This window comes from Chrysochloris asiatica, unplaced genomic scaffold (assembly GCF_000296735.1).
Source record: "Chrysochloris asiatica unplaced genomic scaffold, ChrAsi1.0 scaffold00027, whole genome shotgun sequence".
In the NCBI taxonomy this organism is placed as follows: Eukaryota; Metazoa; Chordata; class Mammalia; order Afrosoricida; family Chrysochloridae; genus Chrysochloris; species Chrysochloris asiatica.
The window spans coordinates 20308218-20324822 of NW_006408545.1; positions in this window are offsets into that span (position 1 = coordinate 20308218).

Here is a 16605-nt window from a genome sequence, read left to right on the forward strand (position 1 = left end):
CAGCAGCAACTTCTCAGAAACCCTATACAAGGTTGCTGTGAGTCAGAATCAACTCAACAGCACTTAACAACAACAATGACAAGTGGTTAAGAAGCCCTGGTGTGGCACTGGAGGATAAGCAATGAACTACCTACTACCAGTTGCTCCTTGGGAGAAGATGAGGCTTTCTGTTCCCATAGTTATAGCCTCCGAAACCCTATATAGGGTGACTATAAGCCAGAATCAACTCCACAGCAGTGAGTATGAAGTGATTACACTAGTTATGTGTTATATATACATATATATTTTAAATGTATGTGTAGATTAGGAATTGAGACACAGAGAGGCTAAGCAAGTGGTCCAACGTTACTCAGCCAGTATTTGTCAGAGGCAGGATTTAGACTCAAAGTGTCTAGATCCAGAGTTTATAATGTCATTTCCTTCCAAAGAAATCCAGGATCTTCATCATCTATCGCAGCTTTGTTAACTTGGTGAAATAAAGGTTACTAGGATGAGATTCCTCTCTCCCATGTCCCAGGAGCAGAAGGCACAATCTATCAGTAGTTTACATGAATGCCACCCTCTAGTGTTGTGCAGTGAGCAACCAATACAACGTGACATTGTTAAGTGCTGTGGACTTGGTTCCAACTCACAGTGACCCTTTAGAGGGTTTCCAAGGAGCAACTGGTAAGTTTGAACAGCTGACCTCGAAGTCCTGCACTTATCCTACAGTGCCACTCCAGGACACCACAACTTTATGTAGCAACTTTGAATTCTATCCACCAGGAAATGGCACATGAAGGGGAGGGGGAAAAAAAGCACCATGTATTTTAAATCTTCACTCTCTGCCTGCTTTAATTTCTGTTCCCAAATACATAACATTTTCCCACGGATATGAGAATTGTCTCAACATTAATAATAGTCTTTAAGAAGAGACATCAAACTGAGGAGCATTTTCTTCACCGGTACAGGCAAGTGGCTGAAAAGTAAAATATAAACGAAAAGAATATGAAATTTGGGATGAGAAATGAAAAAGAATGCTAGAAGTTGACAATCCTATACCAAAGAACTCATCTAGTTCTGTGCAAATCATCCTTATCTTCTTCCCTGCTGGCTGTTTATTTGGACAGCAATGCTATCATCTGGAGGACACAAACCTCACGAACCTCTGGGGACAAAGTAGAGGCAGAAGGCAACAATTAGGGGAATGGAGGGCATCAGCTGGTGGATTACAGCCTCAGTTCAACAACCTCTTTGCTAAGAATCCTTAAATATAGAAGTGAGAGATTTTGGAAACAGGCTGATATTCTCAGATGTAAACTTAGTTTGTGACCAGATACCATGGGGGGGGGTACTTAATAAATACTAATTAAATGAAGCACGCAAAATAGTGTTACTAATGTTCTACTTTTCCCGCCTTTGCTGCACCACAGGAAAAAGTTTCCACAGCAATTGGTTTGTAGAAGTAGAAACCAAAAAGAAATTAAGAGGTCACATGCCAGTAGCAAAGACAAAATAAGGGAAACATTTTCTAATTAGAAATTGCAAAGAAATTGGGGCTTTTACATAATAGAGAAATTAGAGTTTGGATGATGTTTATTCTTTCAACCAACTTTTCACAAATATTTCCTGGAACAGACCCAAGGAATGAATCCTAATTTAGCCTATTCTTGTCAGATATAACTGAATTTACTTGTCTAGGTTTCTGCCTCTCCCACCTTTCCGCCGATGGCAACATGGGTGTTCAGCCCTCAGCACAGCACATGGTTCAGTCTGGGGACCATGTTCCTCAGGGACTAATCAGAGACCCCCGGGCCTTCTTAGTTCCTTCTTCTCCTACAGCTGCTATCTTCCCCCACCCCTAGGAAATTCCTCTTTACCCTGCCTTCTCTTCTCCTTTCTGTTCTTGAATGGACGTGTAGAGGTATTTTTGTTTTGTTTTTAACTTTTTATTGTGAATTGAGTGAAGGTTTACAGAGCAGATCATCAGTTTTACATTCAGTAAATCATATACTTTGCTTCACTACATGTTTGTAATCCCCTCCATGTACCAACAGTTAACAGCATTTACCTCTATTCACTTTAACCACTGCATTCCTTCCTGTGTCTCCCTCTACATTCATCTTTCCTCTGCCAATCTCCCTCTTGTTGCATACTGCCTGCCCTGTCACCCATGTTAGCATGTGTCTGCCCTCTAGCTCATGAATAATTTTCCCTTCCCTCCCACCCCTGTAAACATCACAGACTGTTTCTTTTATCAAGAAAACCCCTTCATACCTTTTTACAACACTGCTCTTACACAATGTCTGTCCTTTTGTGAATGACTAATTTCACTCAGCATAATTTCCACTAGGTTCAACCATGTCATGAGGTGTTTCATAGATTCTAGAGGTAGTTTTTGAAGAAGAATTTGAATTGGATGTAGAAACTTAAGACAAATAAGCAAAATGACTTTCTCTTCTGAGGATTCTCTTTTACTATGTTTGTCAAAGACTAGCATGATTTGGAAAACACACACACATCCCAGACACCCAGCAGTTTCTACTCACATTTCATCCCTTAGGATGCATGGGTCTCCAGGCCAAGAATCCCAGAGTCAGTGGGCTGTACTCTCGTCACACGTAGTTCTTCAGCCTGGCTCTTTCTTGGTAGGAATCAGAGTCTGTGTGATTTCTGCTATGGGTTCCCAGAATCTAGTTGTCCTGTCTCCAAATGTAGCCTTCCTCCATGCGACAAGGGAATGTGGGCTTCTTTGAAACAGGCTTCTTAGAGCAGAAGCATAGGCAGGCAAATGTGAAGGGTGTCAGCAGCGGTGACATGCCCCGGGGGAAGATGTGGGATCAGCTGGGCTCTGGGCCAGCAGCAGAGACTCCTAAGAGGGGAAGGCTATTGCAAGAGAAAGCGTCCAGGATCCTGCCTGCTCCAGGACAAGTCTTTTGTCACTTTATAGTGGTGCCTTCATCACTAGTCTTGTTCTGGCTCAGAGCACACTCTAATATTCCTTGATTGTTGTTGTTGTTAAGTGCTTTAGAGTGTGTTCTGACTCATAATATAGGGTTTCCAAGGAGCAGGTGTTGGGTTTGAACTGGCCACATTGTGGTTCCCAGTCCAGTGCTTATCCTACAGCACCACACGAAGAGTCCATTCCCTCATTAGTATATTCCTCTGCAATCATTTGGTCAGGTCTTTTACACATATCATTATACAAATGATCTTACTCAGTCTTCACAACCCATGAATTCAATGGCATTGTCCTCCTTCATTTTAAAGAGCCCTTGTGGCACTGTAGGATAGGTACTGAACTGCTAACCACAAAGTTGGCAGTTCAAACCTACCAGCCACTCTGCAGGAGGAAGATGAGGCTTTCTGCTCCTCTAAAGATTTACAGCCTCAGAAACCCTAGACAAGGTCACTATGAGTTGGCAGTGCATTTGGTTTTGGTTTGGTCCCCATTTGACAGATGAAGAAATCAAGGCTTCAGAGTGTTTAGTAATCCCCCCCCCCCCATGATGAGGCAGTTAGTATGGGCAAAGGCAAGGGGTCCCAGGACTCCTGATTTTAAGTTCTTTCCGCTGCATACGTTGAATCAATGGGCAAGTGTGTGCTGTCTGATGATTCAAAGACGCTGTTGAGAAGTCAAAGACACTGTAACTTGGTTCTTGTCCTCTGGCACTTAAACCTGTTTGTCACAATTACAAGATAAGGGAGAGCTAGATAGTACCAGTTTATTTATGCACTCAGCAAATGTATATTGTATGTTGTGTGTTGTGTCAGATATTGTTATGAAGTGCCATTGAGTCAGTTCCGACCCATAGTAACCCTGTAGAGGGTTTCCGAGGAGCAGCTGGTGAGCTTGAACTGCTGACCTTGCAGTTCAAATGGCTTTGCAATCTGGTACATTAACCCACAGCGCCACACCGGGACTCAGGAATGTTTCATAGTAAAGTTAAAAATATATATATATTTTTGTATATAACTGATATCCAACAACTATTTGTTCATTGGAGCTGGACTAGGAGGCCTGGGGGTGGTAAAGGAGGTTGGGACCAAGAACAGAGGAATGTGAGGAGGACCACCAAAGCTAGGGAAGAGTCAGGAGCTGGAACTTTCTGAGGGACAGAGAAATCAGGCATGAAGCAGGTTGAGGAGGTGGAAGGGAGAGTGTTTAGTGTTCAGTGTGATGGCCTGGTCTGGAGAGTGACTGGAGGAGGACAGGTGAACTCCAGTCCACGTTGTGCCACTTTGTGACCTTGGACAAAGTCACTTATCCTCTCTGGGCCTGAGAAAGATGGGAGAAGAGGATCTGCAAACCTCCCTTGTTTCTTCAAATGCAGGTGATGGAAGAGAGTTGTGGAAGTCAGGATGGATTCTAGACACTCCCAAAGAGTAAGGAATTCCAGGATGATAGAGCAGACACAGGGCTTCTGGCTCCACATGTAGGCTAGAGGGGAAGCCAGGGGCCTCATCAGCTCCTTCAGGACCCGGCCTGATCAAACCCTGCTGAAATCTTTCACGAAGACAACCTGACTTTTCCTCATTCCTACCCGGATCTCAAGTTCTAATGCGTGTGTGGGAGGAGGGAGGGAGAACAGGCTCTGGTCAGAGGGTGGCCAATAGAAGTGAGGGCCAGGCTGGATATTTTCAGAGAGTGAAGGGGGAGAAGGGGAGGAGCTGGAGGGGCTCTTCAGACTGTCCAAGTGACAGGACAAGCCCCTCACCCAGGTTTTTTCTCTAGTGACCCCATTCTGCCGCGTGGACGTCATTGTTTTCTTTCTTTTTTGGAGCTTTTAGGGAAGGGAGGAGCAAGGCGAGGGAGGTGGGAAGAGACTTTTTTCACAGGAGCCCTCAGAATTACAGTTCACAAACTATTCAGTAAACTGACCGGCCTCAACCTCCCCTTCAACGGCCTAATCTAAGGGGTGGATCTATGTGTTTTGTTGCTTGTCAGAAACAATCGCTGCGCGGTCCATTACATTTACAGCACGTCGCCCTTTAATTGGTGTAACACGCTGAGGCCTGAAAGGAGGAGAGGTCCACAAAAGCGGCCCGTGAATGAGCTCTGACTCACACAAAAACACTCTGCAGAAGTTCAGAGCTGGCCACTAACAAGGAGGTAGGGAGTTAGTTTGAAAAGGGGGTGAAGTTCAGAAATGTGTCACCTTGAGGAGCCTCCCATCAAAGCAATGGTCGCATTGACAAGCTGCAAAGAAAAAAAGTTAAACCTTCAGGGCTGCGGACTTGCCTGCTGGATTTGTTCTTAAACTTGAGGGGGGCGGGGGTTGTCTTTCTTTTTCTCCTCTTACCTACTCGGTCTCTCTGCTCCCCTTATTTATTTCTTAGGGCTTTAGGAAGTTGGAGAGAAAACTCACACCTCCCAGCCCCCTGCGAAGAAACACGGATTTTTATTTATTTATTTATTTTGCTTTTTAACGCAATGTATAAAAAGTCAGGCTGAATGTGACTGCCTTAGGCCGCAGCAGCTGACGTCAACACAGTAGGAATAGCGGGTTTTGTCTCTGCTCTCCCTCTTCCTCCAAATCTTCCAAGACCGCTCCACACGTCTTGGGGTTGGGGGGCTGCCGCCTAGGCTCTGGCCCCGAGCAAAGAGCTCGCGGCGTGCGCCCTGGCCTGGCCGAGGGGCCAGGTGCGATCCATCCCCAAGCGCGTGCGGCCTGCGATCCCCAGGAAAGAGGCCAAGCATCCTCTCCTCTCGATAATACCTGGGAAAGACTCGAACTTCAGCCAGCAGGAGCTTCGGTTCCGGCTAGCAAATCAAGACGTCCCTAAAAGAAGAAACCAACTTGTGCGGGGCTAGGGCAAGAGGGACCAGGCTGCACCTTCACGTTGTTCGCTCACCTCGCTCCAATTGGGGGGTGTTCCCCTGCCACACCCGCGCCTCTTCCACTGTCGGGGTGCGCGCCAGCCTCGAGGCTCTGGGGTTGGCTTGCTCCCCCTGCCCGCCTTTGTTTCGAGACTGGACCCCCGCCCTGTGCTCTGCTCCTGTGAACCGGCTGCCCCGTGCGAAGGCGGGGGCACTTTTCAATGCAGCGCCACAGCTCCCTCCAGATTTGTAATCCGCCAAAAAGCCGCTGATTGCTGCAATCGTTACTTTTCATTAAAAAAACTTAGAAGCAATTTGGGAGAACCCTACTCAATGAATACATTTACCCCCGAACAGTCTTTATTCTCCGCCTCCACTTGATGAGCTTCTCTGGCACGAATCCGTTCTTACAGGCACAGAATGGGCAATCCCTTGATCCCCGTCAATTGTCATCCCGAGTCGGGGCCACTTTGACCGCCAATAGTGGGGAAGTCAGAGCTAATCCTCAGAAGGAATCACGGGAAAAGAAAAGCAACAATAACCAAGTCAAGCGTAAAAAATGAAAGAGAAATCTCTATTATCACTCACTACATTTCCCAGCTATGTACTGAAAAAATCAGCTCGCTTGTCATTCGAGTCAGACACCCGCACAAGAATATGGGGTCGTGGTGGGTTGGTAGACTCACACGACGTAAGGAGCGATATTTGAGAGCGAAAAGCCTCTCTTCTACCTTTGCCAAATCCCCCTCACATCCGCCATAACCATTAAATACAGACTGACTTTATTCTGGAGGAGGCGGTCTGGGGGTGGGTGGTGAAGTATCCTCACGGTGCAAGGATACAAAAAAATCACTGCAGAGAGGGATGGACGGGTCTAGATGCTAAAGAAGCGCGTCATTTGCGGGAACCTCTTGGTCAGAGCCCTGGCACAGCGCGGAGAGTTCCTCTTTGCACTACCCAGTTCTGCCTGCAACTCTGACCTCATGCGCCCTTGGTGGTTCCGACCCCTCGCGGGCGCAGGTGCACAGCGCAGGCGCACACGGCTTTGCGGGCCGTCTGCCGGCGCAGCCCCTTTCCCAGGCACTGTGGGCTGGGGGTGGGGTGTGAAAGGCTCGCGGAGCGGCGGGAGCAGACGCAGCGAGACCTGGGAGCGTCTGCAAACACTGCCACTTTCCACGCTGACACCTACAATTATCTGCCTTAGGCCTTGATTCTTTTATGCCGCAGCCAAGTAAAGGGCAAAGTTAGTTCTAAAGAGGCCGATGTAAAACGGGACGCGGGCGAGATTCCAGGCGCTGCTGCAGCGTCTCTGGGAGGGTCGCTCCATCCATTGCGGACCCCTCCCTTCCCGGGAAGGGCTGCTCCAGCGCCCACGGAATCGATCACCCAAGTCTCCCTTGAACTGAGTTTGGAGGGCCACGAAGTATCAGGAGTACAAACTACCGTGGACAGAGAAATGGCCGGAGCCAGAGTGTGAACCGAATTCCACGTTCACTTCTCATATTACGTTAGATAGTTAGCCTTGGGGTGCCTTGTGGTTTTCATTCTCCTCGGGTGGGTCAGTGGCACCCTCTCCTTTTCCGGGTCGTTCTCCAGGCCGTGGGAAGGATGTTTGCTTCGGGAATCCTGAGCCTCTCTGAGCATCGCCCGTCCTCTGAGCCTCACCCGGCCTCCGCAGCACTGCCACAGCCCTCGAGTCCCACTGCAGTTTAGCTTCCGGATCTCCAGGCTCCCTCGGCGTCCTGGGGCCTCCGGAGGCAGCGCCCAGCGCTCACCCCATGTCTGGGCACGCTAACCCAGGAGGCCAACTGCGTTTCTCGCTTGAGAGAACCTCTCCAACTAGTCACTCTCCAACTAGTCACATTCGGTATACATAGTAATACAAGTATACACATTACATACCATTACACGTTGTTTACACAGTTGTGTACACACAAGCATAAAAAACATGTTCACATAGCAACAAGTTTAAGAAACCCATTCCAATTTACACAAATCCAGGAGTCACCCATCTACATCCAGTAACACACGCTGCGTGATACGCACACATTCTTGCACACCTGGACGCCCACCGCATGTGCACACAATCCTGAGCTCGCACACAGTGCACAGGCGCGCGCCCTCGGACCGGCTCCATCCGGAATTTAACATCAGCCAGTGGGGTATAGAGGGAGCCATTGAAGGGAAGGTTAGGGACTTTACTCTGCAACCCCGGCCTCCGCTAGGGGTTCTCGCCCTGGCGAGACCCTCACCCCGGGGCACAGGGCAAGAATTGGGGCCTCTCCAGGGGGCGCCCAAGGATCATTCCAGAGCTGGAGGCGAGGACCTAGGGTGGTCGGAGGGGACCACTCACGGGCGGCACTAGACGCTCGCCCAAGTGCTTCCCAAGGGAATCATGGACCGCTCTTTCTTGACTTCGGGGTAGGGGTAGGAATGAGTAGGGAAGGAGGGATTCCGACCCAAATGATTCCCATGAATCAGGTCTGGCAGCCCTGGCCGGGGAGAATGACATTGAGGATGAGGGTAATAATTGCTAGCTTTAAAATGAACGAGAGCGTTCTGTTCTAGCCCGGATTAAATAAACGCGGATGATGGCTTCGTTCACGGTCTAGAAAGGGTGCTTGCAGAGAAGGCGACACTCTGCAATCCTAATTAGTGATTTTTGTCCCCTTGTTACTGGGCTCAGCATTTCATGCAAATGAACTCTTCATTTCAGCCACATTACCCCAGCTCCAGAATTAACTGACTCTTATCTTTAATGATATGCCGCTGAAGTTCTCTGAGCCCGGCTAGCTTTTTATCTTGATTACTCTAATCAATAAGAAATGATAGAGTAGAATTATAAACTCTATTGGCTTTTAAATGTTGCCGACAAGCCCTCTAGATGCCATTCCCGTTCATTGTTATTTATTAAAATGCTCCTCAGTCTAACAGCGGATGCAAATAGAGAGGCGAGCAAGGAAAATTAGCCTTGGGACTGGTCCCAACCAGTCGCAGAAACCACCCGCCCCCCACTCCCCAGGAAAGATTCACTGTTTGGGTTTGAAACAAAGCTAAACCCATTGCTGCCCAGTGGACTCTTAGTGACCCTATTGGACAGAGCAGTACTGCCCCATAGGTTTCCAAGGTTGTCACCTTTATGGAAGCAAACTGCCAAGGCATTCTCCCATGGAGGGGCTGATAAGTTCAAACCGCTGACCTTGCAGTTAGCTGCCGAGTGCTTAACCACTGAGCCACCAAGGCTCCTGTTTGGGTTTGAGACATGCGGTAAAACACACACACACACACACACACACACACACATATATGGAGTCCTGGTATGGTGCTGTGGGCTAATGTGTCAGACTACAAATCGTTTGAACTGCAAGGTCGGTGGTTCAAGCTTACCAGAAGGAATCTGTAATGCACAGAGATATCCTCCAGCTCACACCTTCCTCTCCCTCCATACCACAGACTTCCATGTCAGTATGTGTGGAGGAGCCCTGGTGGCTACTAACTGAAAAGTCAGCAATTCAAACTCACCAGCTGATCCTTCTGATGTGGCGCCCTAGGGTCATCAGCACTGGACTGCGAATCACATGGTCGGCAGTTCAAACCCACCAGCAGCTTCTAGGAAGCCCTATGTCAATCTTTACAGAAGCAGAAAGTCTCATCTTGGTCCTGCACAGCTGGTGGACTGGAATCCCATCTCGATGAGCAACCCACTATGTTACCAGAGCCCTTTATTCTGCAGTTTACGTGTGTGTCTTTAACTTCAGAGATTTCAGAGCTCCGGAAATGCAATTTCTTCCACTTAGTTCGGCTGACATACCTTCAACTTTAATGAGTTTTGAGTCCTAAGGCACACAGCACCAGGTGAGCTGAGGCCGCTAGCGCATCCCCCCAGCCACAACCGCATCAACTCAGCGTCCACACTGCCCTAAGATCCAGGACCCCACGAGCAACCCTTCCGGCCGCATCTCCAACAGAAGCGTTCGAAGGCCCAGTTTGCTCAGTAGTCTGTTTCCAAAGAAGTCAAAAGGAAGTTACCGGGCATGTTTTTCTTCCGTTCGCTTTGAGTGAATGTGTTTGTATTGTATGTGAGATACGCTCTAAGAGGAAAAGAAACATCGCTCATCCAGCTACCAGGGTACTATTCCACATCCCTGATTCCCACCCAGCTCCGCTCTGAGTTTGATTCAGTGCTGTGGGATTTTCTGGGAGCCCCAGGAAGGCCAGACGTTTCTGTTAACACTTTATCAATTTATCAGAATCACGTACCAATTTACTAGCTTTCGTTTAGATTCAATAAAACCCTTTTAAGGGCCTACTCTGCACTTGGCACCTTGAGAAGGCTGTGAGGTGCGGGGAGGGAAGAGAAAGGAAGGGCGGTTCAACCCTCACGTGACCCTACGTGTTTTCCCCGCCCCCCTACTTCCCCCACCCCACACTTTTGTTGGGTTCTCGAGACACCTAGCTTCTAAAGCCCTGAAAACTGATGAGCAGGAAAAGCTCACACACAAACATGTCCCACAACTCAGCCTGTCCCCTGCCCTGCAACCTTGCCGGGCGCACAGTGCTGTCTAGACAAGTTTTGCACAACTTTAATAGCCCATCGCTTGGTGACAGGTCTCCTAGCAGGCGTGTGGCCACGCTGTCCACGAAGCTGTTCCCACACCCTGACCCAGGCCTGGACATGAGAGGCGCTCTAGTCCCGCAGGTAGAGGACTCTGCACGCTCTGTCTCCCAAAGGATACAGCCCGCGGAGCCCGAAACTAGCAACCGCAGACTTTTGGGCGAGAGGCTGCACGTCCTGAGCGAAAAGGGACAGAACGCAAAGTCAAGTCCTAGACAAGGTCGTGGTCGATCCGTGGAAGAAGTTGGGAATGGCGGGCAGGCAAAGACTTTTTTTTTTTTTTTTAAATAAATGACACGTTGGGGGAAGGGTTGAATATATCAAAATCATGTAAAATTTCTGTTCTTAGCAACATCCTTGTTATTAGGAATGATGACTAAACCGCCAGGATTATTCTGGACTGTAAGTTATCAAGAGCCCACTAATTTCACATTAAAGCCCATTGACTGCAACGGCGTGATTGAAGGGTTTTTAACAATTAACATAATCAGAAAATGAGCTGAGATAATTTTTATTCAACTCATTACTTTTTAATCATGTATTTCTTTTAATTAATATCTTCTCCGTGAACATAACACAAAGCGGAGCCCTAGTGCTGGCCCAAGCCAGCCTGAGGAACTGAATTTGACACAGCCAAGCATTTCACCAGCCGCATTCATTGCATCTCTATTGTGGGGCGGGTGAAATAGATAAATCTTGTCCAAAAGTCACCATGTTGTTTTGAAACACAATTTGGGGCGGGGAGTGGGGGGAACGCACAAGTCATACGCTTTTAATTCTCCTTGACTTTTATATTTGGGCGCCTCTCTTGGTTTGCAGCCACAGTAAAACAAATGGGAAGGGGGACGGGGGCGAAGAAGAAAGCTTTTTGAAAATGAGTGCCCGAACCTGGGTTCCGTGTGAAGTGGGCTTTCTTCAACTGCTTGCGCCTAATAGTACTGGGCTGGGCTGATGGGACCATCGCGGGGACGCAGAGCTTGGCAGCGGTGCGTCTGCCCTTGGCCGCAGAGCCCAGAGTGATGATGCATCAGCCCCATCCTCACCTGGCGGGAAGAGGACTGCAATCTATGACTGAAATCTATGGGGTTATCCTTCTGGGCAGAATCCTAGAGCACCTTCGCAGCCCTGGTACGAGCCACTCAGACTTTTGTACTGTAGCCAGGAGCGGACTACCCATTAAGTAAGCACGATTTTCCTTGTGCTTTATTCTGTAGTGAACAATTTCCCAATTTAATCTATTGCTCTGTAGTGAACAGTTTCACCACATATGTTGTTTTGTGGGGAAACCCATGTGAAACTGTTCACTAATTGTAAATAAGCACAAATAAGCCCGTGCTTATCTTGATTACTGTTTCCTCAGTCCCAGTAAATATGAAAAGAGGTTTTGATGCTATAGGAAGGTGCTGTGGGGTTCGGAGACAATTGCCAGCCATTAGCAGTCTTTGATGTGGTGAAGAAAATGTGAAATTGTTCACTAGAGATTAGTAACTATGTACAAGTTAGCAAGTGTTTACATTGCTTATGATAACCCACCCCTTGAACTGTGCAACCATCAGTGTCCTCCTCACAACCTCGCAACCCTGTGACTTGAGACTTGGTCAGTCTCAAACATGTCACTGAGAATGGGTACTTTTGTATGCACCAAAAGACACCCTCCTCACTCATTTAACTTCATTTCAGAATTGCAACTTGCCCACGGGTTGGTAAGACATCTTTGAGACACCTCTTTTCTTCCCCAACCACTGTCCCCTCCACCAAAAAAAGAAGGGCTGTTTCTGGACTAATATCTTTCTCTGTGTGAGAGAAAGAGAAAAAAAAAAAAAAAAAAGGAAAGAAAGAGAGAGAGAAAGAAACAAAGCCGACCCCTGGTGGAAGAAAATAAAAGTTTAAAATATAAGGTTTGAGGGAGCCACATTCCCAGAGATCCGTGTATGGGAGAGGGGAGGGGAGAGACAGGACTGAAAAGGAAAAGGAATTTGGAAAAGATTACACAGTATGTGGAATTCAAGTGACGCCAGCTGGGAAGAGTAGGACTCAGTAAGGCTGCTCTTTTGGACTCCTGGGTCAAGGATGTATCTCAATCTTTGTGAAGTAGCCAGTATTTGGGGTCATCTGAATTTCTCCCTTTTACCTCAGTTAGGCTGGAAGTTCTGTGGGTACAGAGAACAGTGTTCTGATGGATGCTGGCAGCTGGATCCGGAACCTTCCTTGTCTTTACTTTAAACAAACCATGAACTTCTATCCATCCATCCATCCATCCATCCATCCATCCATCCATCCATCCATCTATCCATCCATATCTCTGTCTTCCATAAGTGAAGGCAAAAATCCAGCATACCAAGGAGAGATAAAGGTAACTTCTTTTAAGTGTGTTACTGAATTTTAGTAGTGAACACCTGGGGTACAAGGTGCTAAAACAAAACCGTGTAAGTCCAAGGACTGTCCTGAATGCCTCTGCTAATGTCCAGAGCCAAATTGTTAATAATAAAAGGAAAGAAAAGGTGACATCAAAGATAAGATCTCACTGATGAGCAAGTCAATGTTTACCCAAAATGAGCACTTCAGGTTAATCAAGGAAGTGCTAAAGGTAGCATCTATGTCCTTGAGCTCCTTTAAAGCTTTTTTTTTTTTTTTTCTAATTCACTAAGCACTCGACTGCAAGGTCTGTGTGAACCCGCAAGGTCGGCAGTTCAAACTCACCAGCCACTCCTTGAAAACCCTATACAGGGTTGCTATGGGTTGGAACTGACTCAATAGCACTTAACAACAACAAATGAGGGGTGAAGGAGCCCTGAAGGCACAAGGGTTAAGCACTGGGTTGCTAACTAAAAGGTCTGTGATCTTCGGGGTCCTGGTGAGGCCATATAGGATAACCATATGATCTTATGGCTAACTGGACTGCTAACCATAAGACTGGCGGTTCAAACCCACCAATCACTCCTTGAACATCTTCTACAAGATCACTATGAGTAGGAACTGACTTGACAACACTTTAGCAACAGGGGTATCAAGGAGCTCTGGTAGCGCAGTGGTTATGAATCAGGTTGCGAACCACAAGGTCAGTTCAAAACTACCAGCTGTTTCGTTGAAGAAAAATGAGGCTTTCTGCTCTCGTACAGATTTACAGTCTAGGAAACCCTGTACAAGGTCGCTATGAGTTGGAACTGACTCCATGGCACATAACTAACCACCACCAGACCTGGTGACCTGCTTCCTGTAAAGATTATAGCTAAGAAAACCCTGTTGTGACACTGTAGGCTAAATCAATGGACCACAAGGTCGCTTTGACTCACAGGGTCTGCGGTTCAAACTCACCAGCCACTCCTTGGAAACTCTAGGCAGGGTTGCTATGGGTTGGAACCAACTCAATGGCATTTAACAATAACAACAACAATACCCTATGAGTCAGAATCCACAGCACCAACAGCATGAAATGCCTTGGTGTTGCCCCCTCTCCATCTTCCTACCTGATGTCATACACTATCCTATGTGAACTGGTCGTCTGCAGGGACCTCTTTCTTCCTTTTTTTTTTTTAAAAAACAAAACAAAAAAACTTTCTATTGGGACTTGAGTGAAGGTTTACAGAGTAGATCATCAGTTTCACAGTCAACAAATTACACACTTCCTTTCATCTCAATGATTGCAGTCCCCTCAATGTGACATCACTTATCCCATTTCCTCCCTGTGATTCTTGTTCCTAATTGTCTTTCTCCACTCTTCTGAATTTTGTCCTTTTAGATAAATGCTATCCTTTTGGTCTAAAATGGTTGATCATTCTATGGTATGCATGCCTCTCTGGTGTTGTTGTCCCACCTGTATATCTATCTACTGTTTCACTGAAAATTGAGTCATGGGAATGAGTTCAGTGACCAAGGGTCATAGTCTCGGGGTTCTTCCAGTCTCTTTCTAGCCAGTAAACTTGGTCTTTTTTTTTTTTTTTTGGGTGAAGAGAATTTAGAGTTTATTAGTTTATTACATCCTTTATCACACATGCAGCAAAGAATATAAAAAATAATGTATGACTAAAAAAAGTATGCTAGTGGCATGAAATTTTTTTTTTTTTTTAATTAAATGTTTTTATTTTGCATTGAGTGAAAGTTTACAGGGCACATCATCGGCTTCACATTCAACCATTCATATAGCTTGTTTCATTACATTGATTATTATCCCCGCTATATATCATCAGTTTACAGTGTTTCTCTCTATCCTCTTTAGCTTTTTTTTTTTTTTTTTTTTTTTGGATGGGGGGGACTTGGCTTATTGGAATTTACAGTCTCGGCTTTTAGGGGAGGTTTTTACATTTGTCTGTGGATATCCAGGGCTCACGTATGAGATTACTAACAAGCATTACTGAATAATCAGATGAGGGAAAACTTGGTCTTTTTTATTTTAAGTTTTGTTCCATATTTTTTCCCACTTTATCCAGGACTTTAAACTATAATTTCTTTCATAGCAGTTGGTAGTGTTAGATGGGCACCATCTAGTTCTTCTGGTCTCAGGGCCATGGAGATAGATGTTCACATGTTGCATTAGTCCTTGGACTAATTGATTCCAAGCATCTTCAATTTTCATCACTCTTCTTTTCTCAGCACAGGGAGGGACTAATAGTTATCCCTTAGATGGCCGCTCATGAACTCTTAAGATTCCAGTCACAACACACCAAAGTAGGATGTAGAACATTGTGTTTGTAGACTATATTACACCAGTAGACCATGGTATGCAGGGAGCTTTTTCATAAACCTTACTAACCTGGAAACATGCCATGCCTTATGTGTTTTCTCAGAAATCCTCTTTATTCCCTACCCCCACATTGTAACTGCCTTATGTATTTTATACAGTTTATACATTTTCTCCTTCTACTAGTTTTTGTTGTTGCTGTTGTTGTTAGTTTTGCCCTCCAGCTAAATTTTTTTTTTTCACTTTAGCTCTTTTAATTTTTTTTCTTAAAACACTCAGGCATGTATAATAATTTACAACATCAAAGGGCACATTCTGCAAGTCTGCCTCCTGGCCACCAGCTCTCTGTCCCTCTCTTTCCATGAATCTAGAGTCCTCAGCTGTTCCCTCTCTCCATGTCCCCATATCTCTGTCTCCATCTCTTGTGTCGCTGTTTCTCTGGATAAGGTCCTGCTTTCTGCTTGTGCTCTTCTCACTTGATGGTCCTAGGGTCTTCTGTTTCTGGACTGTAAGATTAACTACTCCCCTGTTTTGTTACAAAACTACCTTCACAATTGTGGCAGTTGTAATCAGTCATGATAACAATTACTAGTGAATCATATGAATCTTATCCCCATCTCTTTTTACCAGACCCATCTAGACAAGATGAAAAATATTCAGTGGGGAGTCTATCTTTCCCTACACACTCTTAAATTAAACTCCTCCTTGAAACCTTGTAAGCCAGTCACTTTGTGCCTTTATTGCCCTCTCATTTTAGGTAGCCAATGTCTAAACTGCCTGTCTCTATCTGCCCGATATACAGAGGGGATAGCATTGATACTTGATGTGAAGACTCCTTCCCTCTCTGTTGGTATTATGAGCTACTACCTCCATGAGTCATCAAATTGTAGCAATTTACACTCGTTTCCTTTATCAAAAATTGTTTTATTTTTTATCTTCTTGTAGTTGAGTTCTGATTATCAAGCAATTGAGGCTAGGTCAGACGGGTACTATCTGCAAGTTTGGGTGTTCTCGTGTGTGTCCCCTCACTTCATATCAGTTGGATGCTCCAGTCTCAGCTTTAGCCCTCTGTGACTATGTCCTTGTCCATGGGCTCAGGTGTCCCCAGGTCTCACCAGCCCTTCCTCTTCTCTCTTTTATCTCCAGGTAAACGAGAGTCTGTGGAACATGGTTGAACTCAGCTCATTTCTTCATTTCTGACTGTCCCCCTCTTCCACTCACCTGTAGACCAATGTGGTCGCCAGAAAGCTTACATGCCTGCTCATGTGTTGCCTTTGAGTTTCAGTCTTAGTGAGGGGCTGTCCTGAAGGAACTTGATTGCTTGCCTTGCTGGCTTCCAGTGAACAACTTGCTTATTCTTGTAGTAGCCAATCATGTTGCCATTTTTGTTGTGGGTTTTTCCTGATGATCATTCTTTGCAGATGTATCTTCTGTCACTCTAGCTGTTCCAGGCTGGTCTACTTGTCCTTTCTAGTGGGAATGTCCCACCTCAGAAGGTTCTGGATGGGGCTC